This window comes from Amblyomma americanum, chromosome 3 (genome assembly GCF_052857255.1).
Source record: "Amblyomma americanum isolate KBUSLIRL-KWMA chromosome 3, ASM5285725v1, whole genome shotgun sequence".
Classification (NCBI taxonomy): domain Eukaryota; kingdom Metazoa; phylum Arthropoda; class Arachnida; order Ixodida; family Ixodidae; genus Amblyomma; species Amblyomma americanum.
The window spans coordinates 150739621-150752636 of NC_135499.1; the positions used below are offsets into that span (position 1 = coordinate 150739621).

Genomic DNA, 13016 nt, shown 5'->3' on the forward strand with positions numbered 1-13016 from the left:
AGTCAAGGCTCTCTTATGTGTTCAGGGAGGGCTGAAGGTGCGCTCTTTCCGGGGCAAGAGTATTTTATAGACCGCTCGTTATGGGGAGGTAGTAGTTAATTGTGCCTGGGGCACGTTTTTTTTTTTATTCTGTCCAGTAAAAAGATGCGTTGTGATACATTAATTGTGGCGGGCGCAGTGTTTTGTACTCGGGAAATGAGCAACGCTAACGCGCTTGACACATTGGCTACTTTATTTGTCACACTTCGCACCTTTTACTCTGCATTACTTCATTCCTTCGTGACCATTCAGTGCGAGCCCCTATACGAGCCCCGTGTATAGGTGGTGCGTGGTTCTAACGTCCCCGATACTTAACTGCAAGTGGACGGGTGTGAACGATGGGAGTGTTTAGCCGCTTTTCTAGTACTGCGTATTTGCACAACAAACACAACACACACCGGCGGCGCAAGTGCGAAATCACCCGAACCTTGGCGACACATGTTTTCCTGTTTCGGCCCTTCGCGATTGCCTTCATTGTTCGCTGTCTCCTCGCCCCTTGTAGCCATTGTTTGTCTCAGTCTCTTTTCTTTTTTTGCCCCGGCCGTGTATACGTGACAGCCCAGGCTTGACGCCGTCATTTCTTTTTCTTTTTTTTATTTTTCGCCGCCTTTCGAAGCTACGCCGGATACGTGGCTTCCAGCTGCAGCTCGACTTCATTTTCGTATACTTGCGTGTCGCGTGCTTGCTTTCCGTCGTGTCTCGGTAATAGGCCTGTCGGACCGGAATTCTGTATGACCCAGTAGTGTATGTTTGCGGCGTAATTATATGCTTGCGTTGTCATGTACAATATACAGTTGAGCCTCGTTATAACGGAGTCGAAAGGGCCCGGCGATTGCTTCGCTATAGCCGCAGCTTCCTTGTGGCCCGTTTTGACCGAGCTTCCACGGGGAATCCTCGTTCCTTCGTTATATCCATTATTTCGTTATAAACCGTTTCGTTATAACGAGGTTCGACTACTATACTTTGTGTACTGTACTTGCGCAGTAGCAAGTGCATGCGCAGTATCGTGCGCTCCCCTCACCTGGCCACTGCGCGCGCGCAGCAGTCACCCTGCACTTCGGTATACACTTTAAGCAGATAGGAGTAAAAATGGAGTGAACTGACCTATCGCGCATTCCCTTTTATAAAAGGAAGTGCCCTAGAGGACAGCTTACTCCCTATTTTACTCCCATATTGGCGCATTCGGGTTTAGAGTGTACGCGCGCGCTGTAACAGTACGTCTCCGACATGCTAGATCTCCCAATTACGACGTACTCTACATGAGGTAACGACAAAGTGCTCGCGCTGTTGTGCGGCTGCCGTCCTGCCCGCGGCGTCGCTTCCGTGACTCGCCACCCTGCGGCTTCCCCCGACTACTACACTGTAGCGCTGCAAAACCGGGCTGCACAGGTGTCCCCCCAGTATTACGTACTCGCTTGCTGCTCGGATGACAGTGTTCGGAGGGCGTGCTTGCGTGCGCCGAGAACCGCTTTCACTGCGGGACGCAACCCGTCCCCGATTGCATTGGTTTCGCGCTCGCGAGTCGCCGGCATTTGTTGTGCGTACGCAAGAGTCAGGGGGGCGTGGCCGAACGCGCGCCACACGGAAGCGAACGGAGTCCTTTGACCGGAGGCGCGCAAGTTTGACTGCGTGTGTGCACAGCAAGCGCGTGCGGCTTCTATTGCGACAGCGTTTCTTTGCCGCTGCGATGGAGACGTTAAGAGCTCCGAGCTGTCTGGCCTTAATTGCCCGGACACTTAGCGAAGAAAAGCCTCCGGTCGTCGCCAGAGTGCGGTACTATATACTTATTGTGTGCAGTGGCAGGCTTTGCGTGCTCGGCGCGTTCTCCGTGAATGCTCTTGCGCATGGTTTCCGAAGTGGCCCACATTCTTCCATCAGCTGTTTGTAGAAGAAGGGGGCAGAAAAGGCAAAATGCTCAACGCACGACTCGCCCTGGCGTATAGACGTATATCTGGTCGGCAGACGTGGAAGCGTCGCCGTGTACGGCGAGGCTAAAAGGAAGGAAAAACCAGATGGTTCGTGGCGGCCTTTGTGTTCTTTTGCAGTGGCCGCCTCTGCCTCCTTCGCTGCGAGGCCCCCCGCTGATGTCATTTCTCGGAGGGGAGAGCTTAGCGGGGAAACAAAAGAAGAACGAGGCGTAAGTCGGCGCAGCTGTTGCCGCTGTGCGAGGGAGGGGGTCGTCTCTGCTCCGCGGTGCTGCCGACGTTGTTCTGGCTGTGCGCGCACTGTACCGTGCGCCCCGTGTGCCTCGACTCGAAGGCTGCTTACTCGCCGCGGCTGGAGAGGTGAAGTCGAGCTCCGTGGGCGGCGAGCGAAGAAAACCGAAACTGGAAACAAAAATAAGCTTGGAAGAGCGCAGTTAGGTAGGGAGAAAGCGAATACGTAGAAGTAGGTAAAGCGAGGCTTTGCGTCTAAAACGGGACGACGCCGCAGCGCATGCGGATTTTCGCGAGGCTTTCGCCTATTCTCCTGTCGTCCCTTCCTCGGGTCATTCGTTCCGACCACAATGCAACGGCTCGGCGCCCCCCCCCCCCCCCCCGCCTCCCTTCTGTCGTCGAGGAAACGGGATATACTTTTTCCTCCCCCCCCCCCCCCCCCCAAAAGCCGTAAATCTAAATTTGATTGAGCCACTGAAGGCACGAGCGAAGGATTTGCGACGAGGGCGTCGATTTGTGGAGAGCGCTGGCCACGCCGCTGGTTCAGTTCGCACTGTTTGTGCTGTGCGTGTTGGCGGAGCGGTGCTCGCGTGTGCTTTGAACGGCAAGGCCTGCTGATCGAAGCAGTGGAAAGCTGTTCGTTGAAGTGAGAAAAGATCTGAATTCAAGATGGTGCGGATGGTGGCTGAGCTGGTTTAAAAAAAAAAGTGCAAAACGCATGCAGGGATGACATTAAATCAGAATTGTTCGGCGATCCGTTTGTAGACAGGCAGGGGCATATTGGTTTACATTCTTTTTCTGGCTACCCCACCATACTTTTTGTAGATTGAACTGGCGTGTGTTTTATTTCCTGCTTTCCGGAATTACTAGTTAAACTTTATGAACAATCCATTTGAACAGCTGGAGCTGCGCGAAGGGTTTCGATTGCAGAGTTTTACACAGTGACGAAACGAATGCGGGCGACGCACGCCAGTATGCGTAAGGCCTGCCAAGCTCGAGGTTGTTCATAACTGGCCACTCAAGTTCCGAACTTGCATGGCGCGCATTCTTCAGGGCACTTGTCGCAATAAGGAGCGATAAATACGACGTCCTGCGTATTTATCGGGCCGCCAGGTCTTAATAAAATGTACGCGTTATTTAATTCTACTTAATAAATTAATTTTCACCGTGGTGGCTCAGGTTGTGGCGCTCGGCTGCTGACCCGAAAGACGCGGGTTCGATCCCGGCCGCGGCGGTCGAATTTCGATGGAGGCGAAATTCTTGAGGCCCGTGCACTGTGCGATGTCAGTGCACGTTAAAGAGCCCCTGGCGGTCGAAATTTCCGGAGCCCTTCACTACGGCGTCCCTCGTAGCCTGAGTCGCTTTGGGACGTTAAACCCCCATAAACCCATAAGCGGTAATAAATTAGCGTCGTTTAAAAGAAATCACTTTTGCTTGATCTTTAGGCGCTCATTAACAATACTCTTTTAGTGGTATCCCTGCCGCTTGCGTTACTTTCACGGGTAGACATTCGGCTGCGCTAGTTGCAGCTTGATAAGGTAACGTCTCTCGCGTAACATTTTCGGAATGGCCGAAGCGACGGGTCCCGTTGGGGTGAGCCTTCGTCACTCGGTACGGCATGGCCTCCTTTGGTGTTCGGAATTTTGGTTTTGTGCCGGCAATTATGACTTCGGCAGATGCAGGGCGACGCAGTAGAAGGTCAGCATGGTTGAGGTACAGCCGTATGTAGTCTTGTGCGTGTAGCTTAACCGACAGGAGTGCAATAGTAAATGTGAAACAGCGAGAACGCGGGTCATTCCTGAATAGACTTATAGTGTAGCGCACTGTCTGATTGTAGTATTTTAAAGAAAGGTCCATTGGACACGCGAAGTTTGTACCGCGAGTTGGCCGCAGCTAGGGAGCACAACGTTCGAAGGTGGTCCATTGTGTTTCCCCCCGTGTGTGACGTAACGTTCGTGCTCCATGTGTGGGATCAGCACCATTACCCCTTGAATCTGGCATGCCCGCTCTTCGAACGTGGATATTCGAGTCGCGAGCGCCTCCACGCAGCTTTCCCTTACAAAAATTTCTTTATGCAGTCTAGAGGTTGTCGATAGACTTCTGTATATAAATTACATAGACTCTGTATAGACAAACCCCAAGAACAGTCTATCTTATAAACAGTCTTAGACAATCTATACATTTATGGCCGTATTCTTTTAGCATACTTTTCTCTATACACTATGAGTAGACAAAAATGTCTATAGGAAGGCAACAGAGTGTATGAAGTCTGTAGACCATTCTTGTAAAGGTTGTATGCAGTAACAGACCGGTGTAGATGTGGACGGGCGTACACAGTGGCAATGCGTGTACGTGCCCGAATTGCGACTGCGCACCGCTGTTGCTATCCATTTGGCAGATTGAGCACCGCCTGTGTGAGGCGGCGCTTGAGGGCGCTTCGCTGCGGTGTCTAATGGATCGTTCTCTCTTCCGGTTGCCTCATTAATCACTAAGCGTCATTGCGCATTTATACGCGAGCGCCCCGTGCGGTGGTCGCGATGAAAAAAAAAAAGAAACAGTTGCGCCTATCGATCTGGACTCCCTGGCATCCACGCGCGAGTTCTTGCTTCTAATCTGCGCCGGTGTTTAATCTATACTTGATGCATTTGTCTTCCGTGAGCCGTGTAGTCCGCTGGCTCAATCTTAGTGCGCACGGTGAGGCTCACACACAATCAGCTTGTTTTTTTTTGTTTTGTTTTTCAAAATGGCGGTGCACTGGTTGAAAACTTTCAGGTGCACTACTTTCCCTTCTGAACCGGTTTTGCTTGGGTACGAGCGCCCCCTGCCGCCTTTCTTCTCCCGATTAGAGGAGACGCTTGGCTACGCGCCACATCCTTCGCCCACTCTCCCAGAGGGCGAGGCATCGTGCGGAAAAGGCCGATTTGTTGCCGCTTCAGCTGCGGTGCGATGTCCTGAAAGGGAAGACGCAAGGGCTTATATGTCCTACGAAGCGACGCCGCTCCGAAAGCAGTCGAATGCGACGGATTTTTCAATGCGCTATCATTACTGGCCGCGGTGAGCGATTTCAGCGATCTGTGTGTGCGGTGCTTGTGCGTGGCACAATCGGAAAAAAAGATCCCAGAAAGAAAAAAGAAGTTCCAGGCGTCGGATTTCAACCCAGGAATTTCTGGCGGGAAGCGATCGAGTACGGAGCCTCATAGCCACGACGAGTGTCTTGTTACTTGATAGAGGCGAACATAGCCTGTGCGGCGAGGCAGCAGCAGTGAAGAAAAAAAGAGAGTAAAAATAAAAGCAGCAAAAGAACAAGAATGACGCGGTGTGAACAAGGTTGCGGTGGCATTGGTTCAGCAGTAGTTACAAGAGTCGAGCAGTCGTCAGTACGGTCAGCTGCTTGCTATAGCGCATGCAAGCCTTGCTCTTGGAGATCATGATGTCATTTTCCGACTGCGATACAGGCACAGCGGTGCAAGCGTCGGGAACGACCGGGTGTGTCGAGCATCTTTGCTTACGCGCGTTGGCAGACTAGAACGAGCTCGTTTTCCTCGTTAGAAGCCGCTCCTCTTCGAGAACGCCCCTGGTGCTTCTGCGTAAGCTTCCTCATGGAGTCAACCTCTGCCGGAACCATTACCCAGTACAGCTAAGAACTTTAGGCGGCGGCGCTGGTCGCGCTTTGATACGGACGCAGTATCGACAGTTGCCGGGCTGTGCCGCGTTACGACCTTGCGTTTCAGTGGCCCTGGTGGAGGATTCCAGATGGATGGGGCTAACCGCCAGAGCAGTCCTCCGTCGGCGTCCCCTGTAGTCGTATCTGTATACAGTGCAGCACTGTAGCGTTTCCTTGCCGCCACTTGGGTGAAGTTCCGGTTCGACTTGTTCTCAGCTTCGGCTGCCGTTCGTCAGTTGTCCTGGCACGGCTTACGGGGCGGCCATACTCGGCAGTCCATGAGCTCTCTGGTCGCTGGCGTGGCACGCATCCCTGGACTCGTCGCCTTCGTTCGCGCGTCGCAGTGGCGGCGGTGGCCGATTCTTTCCCGCAGCGTCGCCTCCGTCTCTGAGAGAGGAGGACGATCGAGCTAACGCCATCGGTGCCGCGATGATGGTCTCTCCGTGACTGCGTGCCCCGTGTTACATCCCCGCGGACGGCACAATGGTCCTCCCTTCGGTGCCGCGCGTGTAATGACCGGCGGGAAAAAGAAGAAGAAAAAAAGGAGATTCAGCCGCACTGTCCGCTGCCGCTGATGCAGGTGGAAATGGAGCACGCCTATGTATCACACCATCTGCATCAGTCCTCTGTCATTTCGTCGATTCCCTGTCGTATACCTATATGCGTACTATAGCGGCCGTGCAGCTATAACTTCCCTGCCTCGTCTGTAATGCGACGCGCTTTCCGTAATTGGAACGGGAGGACTATGTATCCAATCGCAACTCTCTGCGGGCGCTCCAAATGCGAGAAAATTGCCGGCTTGGCATGCATGCGGTCTTCGGTTGACGCGCTGTCTCGATTCCCTCAAACTGGTCGGCCGCGGGACTTGGTCTCCTCCCGTTGGTCGTTCGGTCTGCAGCTGCCGTTACTGGAGTGGGCGTGCGCAGCAGTGACATCGTGTATCGTCTTTTCAAGTGTAGTGTTTATCTCTGCTGCTCCCATTGCTTTTTATGATTATATTGTCTTCTCCGGGCTTCGTCCCTCGAAGATGACGACGGTTTTGTCTCGCTTGTCCTCACTATCAATGGCCATTCTGATCGCTCCTGCCCATCAGTCAATTAGGGAGGGGGCTATAGATAAACTGTACTCGTCCTTCGTACGATTTTGCCGATCGCTCTTATATATCTCCCACGCGTCTGTCGATCCATCGATCGGTCGTCCAGTCGCATGTGCGGCGCTTCAATTCCTTTAGTAGGGCATCCACGCTTCGCCGGCTCGCTGCTCGCGTGACGTTTGTGTCCGGGCTTCAAAACAAGGTTGGGGCGTGGTGGCTCCGTCTGACCAGCAAGCACCGTTTTCGAGGCTATAAATGTAGCGGGGGCGATGAGCATCCTTTTTGTTGCTCGTAAGCCTTTCAACGTGCTCCGTCCTTCACCTTTTCGCCAGCCCGGTCTCTGTCCTCTCGGCCTGGAGTCTATCTACTAGCTGGCGTTGCCTGGACGTCGGTGGGGGTCCGTTAGCTGGGCGCGCCTCCTGCGCGGCCGCGTTCTCTTTGCCTCCTCCTCCGCCTTTTCGCGACCATTCCGTGCGTGCAGCAGCTCGCCGTCTCCTTCGTCGAGGCTGCCGCCTCCCCGCGTGCTGCACCGCGTTCTCGAGGCGCCACACTGTTCCGCCGCGCGGTGCGCTGGCGCAGCGGCGGCTTTCGCGTGGCGCCCGCTACGCCGACTCAGCTGATGACGACGCGCGTGCGTCCGCGTCGTGATCGAAAAATCGAAGCCGTGCGCGGCACTGCAGATGGACGGAAGGGCGAAAACAAAAGGCACCGTGAGCGTCCTCCCCACCCCCCCGGACGGCCCATTGTCGGACGTTTCGTTTTCTTGCTTTTTAATATGCCTTTTGTTATCCTTCGTTCTGTCCGCCTTTTTTTTTTTTTTTGCTCCTAAGCCTCGCCCCGTCAGCAGCTGCGCGGCGTTTTGCCCGTCACGTGACTCGAAACGGTGCATCAAAACGGTGCACGTCGGGGGAGCGTCGTCCCATCGGTTTCTCCCTCGCCTTCGGCATCCGCGTACCGCCGTTGATGGCTCTGCGGGGTAATCACATCGCCGTCATAGTGCCGTTATCTTCATTTTATTTTATTTCTTCTTTGTATGTGTGCGATGCTGGTAAAGGGGGGGGGGGGGGGGTTGCTGAAAGGAAAAGAAAGGCCGCAGCGTCAGTATATGCAGCCGGCCTGCCAGGGCTGCGCTGAACTTGCTGCCGCTGCGATGGCGATGGCCGAGCTTACCGTTAGAGTCCGCCGACCAGTGTAGCGGGGGTGCGGTGCGGTGCAATGCGCGGAAAACGCCTCCGGTGAAACATTCGACGCACTGTGGCCTCCTCCTATGCGAGCTGCTGTACTTGTGAGATTTGTCGTCATTGTCGGTGCCGTCGCCTAGTCTCGATACTAGCGTCAGATGTTTGCAGCTGGTCTCGAGCAGAGCGTCGGAAACCGCATCTTTCTCGGTGTCTTTTTCGTTCCGTTCCGGTCATGTTGCGAGAGCGCACAGAATGCAAAATTTGCGTGTCGCTTTCGGCCGTTCCTTCTGTCGGTAAGACGTTCGGAACAGCGTAGCAACATTCGCCTCGGGCGCGCCTAACTTGTCCTTCGTTTTGTATACATGTATTACATACCTTGAACGGTGAGCAGCTGGGCTCCCTAACGCACCGTTCTCCCATGCGTTGCCGACGATTTTAGTCTCGCTCTGTGACCGCCGCCATCTTGGAGGCGTGCATCGTTAGTACAGGTGCTTCTCTCGGCGGCGCCAACTGTACAAGGCCTTGGAGCCTGCTGCAGATTCAGCATTGTCGTTTCCAAGCGGCTTGAACTGTAATTTGATTTCCGGCTTTCAGCGAGCTCATGCATCAGCCGTACGTCGCCGGCATGCTCCGCCATGTTGTCTTCAGCGGTAACGGCGTTTACGTTTACATCCGAGGGGATTGCACCGAAAGCGGTTCGTGCTTGCCCAAATCCTCCCCGTGCCCTTGTCAGTGATCCCCGATTGTTTCGTCCCGCATGGGAGTACTCGGGAACTTGCGAAGCGAATACGCTTCAGCAAGGCCTTGAGTGGTACCGCGGCTATAGTCCGCACTCGCATATATGATTGCTGAAAACCCGAAATTAAACGGGTCGCCATTAATCTTCCGATATCTGGTTCAAGTGCCGCTTGTGGGCCATTGTCTCCTCGATCGTCTTAGCGCTTGTTGGCGTGTTCTGTCTGAAACGGGATCTCATGCCAGAGGCACTTTTTATGTCGCTGTTGGTATACCGGTGACCCGCCGGTTGAGGCTACGTCGGTGGTCCGTCCTCATCCGTGAGGTGTGTTCTCAGGAGCGCCCTGCGTTTTTATGGCTGTTCGTTTTACACGCGGGGGAAATTCAGAGAGAGAGAGAGAGAGAAACTTTATTGTCCAACGTGAACCAGGAGAAAGCGTCCCGTGTGCAGTAGTTCCCTTCTTGATTTGCCATGAAGAGCTTGGGAGACGGTCCAACGGTAATTGTCTTTGCGCTGCCGTTTACGCTGGCGAGGACTGGTGAGTAGGTTGGCGGAAGGGAACTTTGCCCTTTCCCTCTCTTTTGGCCTCCACAGAGATGGTGGCTTCTGGCTCCCCCGCTTCGTCCCACCATAGAGATGCACCCCTTTGCTGCATTTCCGCTGCATTAAATAGCTCCGGGCACGGGAGGGGCTTGCGAGCCAACGAGGACGCCTGTGCGGGACAAATTCCGAGAGCCAGTGGCATGTAGCAGGTGGGGGCGGTTTCACGGAGGAAGGGCCATGCCCGCTCGGAGGGGGAGCCCTCGGTGCGGTCCTGTGCGCGTGCCGTTCTCGCCGGGACCTCTTCTATTTGGGATGCCGCGCCCGTACGCCTGGCTGCGCGTCCCTCGTGCACTCGGAGGGGTGGAGGCCGGCGTGCCCGGTGCATCGACCGACAGTGGTGCAGGCAGGGAGGGCCGCCGCCGGCGCGTCGGGTTCGAACCGCGCCCAGGGGACGGGAACGGGACCCTGAGAGCAGCGGCGGCGCGATCGATGTCGCGTCGAGGTGGGGGAGGGCTGCCCCTTCTATGCCCTTGGCGCCCCCCCTCCCCTTCTCGCCCTGGGGTGTCCCGCCGTCTGAATCCCTCTCGTTCTCCCGGCGCGCCTTGGGCACCCTCTGGAACGGAGGTTAGGGCAGGGTAGGTGGAGGCCGCGCCGACTGTCTCGCCTGGCTCAACCAGAGCGGAGCCCAAATGGGGCGATTCATTCGGCCTCATCAAATAACGTTAGGCAGAGAGCTAGCTCTTGGCGATGGCGGCGCCATTTATAGCGAGAGTAACTAAGGAGTGGTGGGTGCCCTCGACAATGGGCTCTTTGTGGCGGCGTCGTCCATATGTTCCTGTCCCAAGTGGGCATTGCAGTGAGAGGGTTGCGGGGGAGAATTGACCGCGCCGAGAACGTGCCGTGCCCGGCCACATGGTTACTAGATGGGTGTGGCAGCGGACGAAGTTTCCATGGCGGAATGGGGTGCGGTGCAGCTGCCACTGTTGCTTCTTCGACCCGTGGAAGGTGTGGCAGTTCTCATGCGCTCCATTTTTCATTGCGAAGCCCAATTGGCGAATCCGCGATCTTGGGGCACGTCTGACATTGGCGCAACCCTCTTTGCTGTGTGTGCACAGCTGGGTGCAGATGTTGGGCTAGAATACCGTTTGGGAAGGTGGAATGAGTTCTGTAACCCCACTTCCCATTGTGGCTGCCAGAAGTATGTCGCGTACCTGCGCGCGTTGAAAAGTGGAGAGCTTCGTGTGGTCCATCGCGGACGTATACTCGGCGTGTAACACCATGGTCGCGGTGTTCCCGCTGTTCGGCACCACGCAGCCTTAATTTGGTGCGCGAATAAATGTTTTCTCTTTCTTGAAAGTATGTTCGTCCCTGATACCAACTTATATGGTTATACAGTCTGATGATGATTATGGATATTTATGGCGCAAGGGCATCTTTGGCCAAACTGCGCCATGGCTCAAGGTGTTTTCGATTACTCAAGGTGGAGTCAGAGACCCTTTTCCCGAGCCTTTCACCCTAAAGAAGCCAAAGCACCAGGCAGGGGAAAGCTTGCACCCATTGTACCACCGGTTGGTACCCGGCGGCACTGGGGATCGATCCCCGTACCCCCCGCATGCGAGGAGGATGCTCAACCACTTGGCCACCGCTGCGGTACGGTTTGTACAATCTCATGGTGCGCTAACTGGTGGCCATTTTTTGTTAGTTTTTTGTTCACGACCCTCAAGAACAGCCTGGCGCGCGGTCTCGCCTCGTGGGCTGCTTCCTCTCCGCCGGACGTGCCCCACCTGCGCTCGCGGGCAAGAGGTGCGCATCGCGAGTGTGGCCTCGCTCGCGCGGAGACGGAGGAGCTGTCCCCGCGCGCCTCTGGCACGGAGCGGCCTGCTTGCGCAACCCCGGTTACGCGACGACGGCCCTCTCCTCGTCGCAGCGTGGACGAGAGACGAACGCGCCACCGGTCTCTCTTTTTCTTTTTTTTTTTACCGGCTGGAACCTCTCGTCCGCCTAGTTCACCAGTGTGCTTCCGAGTTCCCTAGCACGTGCTGCAGCCGGTGTCGGGAGGAACCGGGGGACCCTCTTTGCAACTCGAAACGCCGGACATTTCTGTTAGCAGCAGAAGTTCTCTCCCCTTCGTCTTAGCGAAGCGCCGTGCTCCTCCCTCCATTGTGGCGTCTTTTTCCGGGCGAGTTTCGAGTACCCTTCGTTCTTCGCTCGTGCGTGGCGTGCCGCCGTCTGCCCGCGTGTGCGTGCGGGCGCCGGTGTCGTAACAGTTCGCTCCAGCTGCGCGGGACGGCTGGCTGCCCGCTTAAGTCTGTAGGCCCGGCTTCATGTCGGCAGCCGGTGCGATTTGAGCTCGGAAAAAACTGCGCAGACACGGCGTTTGTGGAGCAATGCCGCGTGCGTTGCAGATCATTTATGCCTGAATACGATGAGGTGCTCGTCGTCGGCCCTGGGCGACAAATTGTCACGTCCCGCGTAAAGAAGGAAGCTTCCAATTATCTGTCTAGCACGACAACGACTGGGGTTTGGCGGTTGCGCTGTTGAGTGCTGTGCACCCAGTTGCTGTTCTGGGCGGATTTTTCTTGCCGATCCACGCTCTAGATTAAGCTGCTCGCCGTATAGCTTCTCTCGTTTTAGGTCCGCTCCTCAACTTTTCTTCACATAAGAGAGAAGGGCAGAGAACACCACCGGACGACCGCCGGCACTCGCGTGAAAACACCGCGTGTTTCACATATACTATAGATATACCGCCTAATAGGATATGCTGGTCGACACTGCTTTGTTTTTGCTGAGCGCATGCATACAACTGTGAAAAGACGGGCGAAAGCTGGCCCTTTCTTGCGTCGTTGTTATCGCTTGGTGTCCTGTTTTACGTGTCGGAAGCAAGTTGCTGAGCAGCACGCCTTTCCGAAAGTCTATACATTCATTTTAGCTGAAAATTTGTTGGGGAAAGGAAATGGCGCAGTATCTGTCTCATATATCTTTGGACACCTGAACCGCGCCGTAAGGGAAGGGATAAAGGAGGGACTGAAAGAAGAAAGGAAGAATAGGTGCCGTAGTGGAGGGCTCAGGAATAATTTCGACCACCTGGGGATCTTTAACGTGCACTGACATCGCACAGCACACGTGCGCCTTAGCGTTTCGCCTCCATAAAAACGCAGCCGCCGCGGTCGGGTTCGAACCCGCATACTCCGGCTCAGTAGCCGAGCGCCCTAACCACTGAGCCACCGTGGCGGGTTCACTTTAGTTGCCTTTGTATCATTTCAAAACTTTTTTTCTTTTTTGTCGAACACAGTTGATCATCATGTGGCACACTTACGTTCGCACACACGCACAAAATTTGATAGTTTCTGCACTCAGCGTCTGTCCAGAGGTTTCCTTCCTATTGCGCTTATTCGTTTCGCCTGTTGTCCGCGTTGAGAACAGCCCCCCCCCCCTCCCCCTCTTCGTGTGCGAGTGTATACTGCAACACCTCTAAGGTCGATGCCGGCAGCCGAACCCTACACTGTAAACAGCACTACGCCTTTTCGGGAGTAAGTAAATGGAGTAAGCTGCCCTTTTATAAGTGGGCCTGCTCTGGAGGATAGTTTACTCCCTGTTTGCTCCT

The 13016-nt window shown here is 55.1% G+C and overlaps 1 protein-coding gene across 5 annotated transcripts in view; it reads left to right on the forward strand.

The window, feature by feature from the left end:
- The window catches only part of Khc (kinesin heavy chain), a 100292-nt gene that overhangs the window by 47331 nt on the left and 39945 nt on the right, over positions 1-13016 (forward strand). The window lies entirely within an intron of this gene.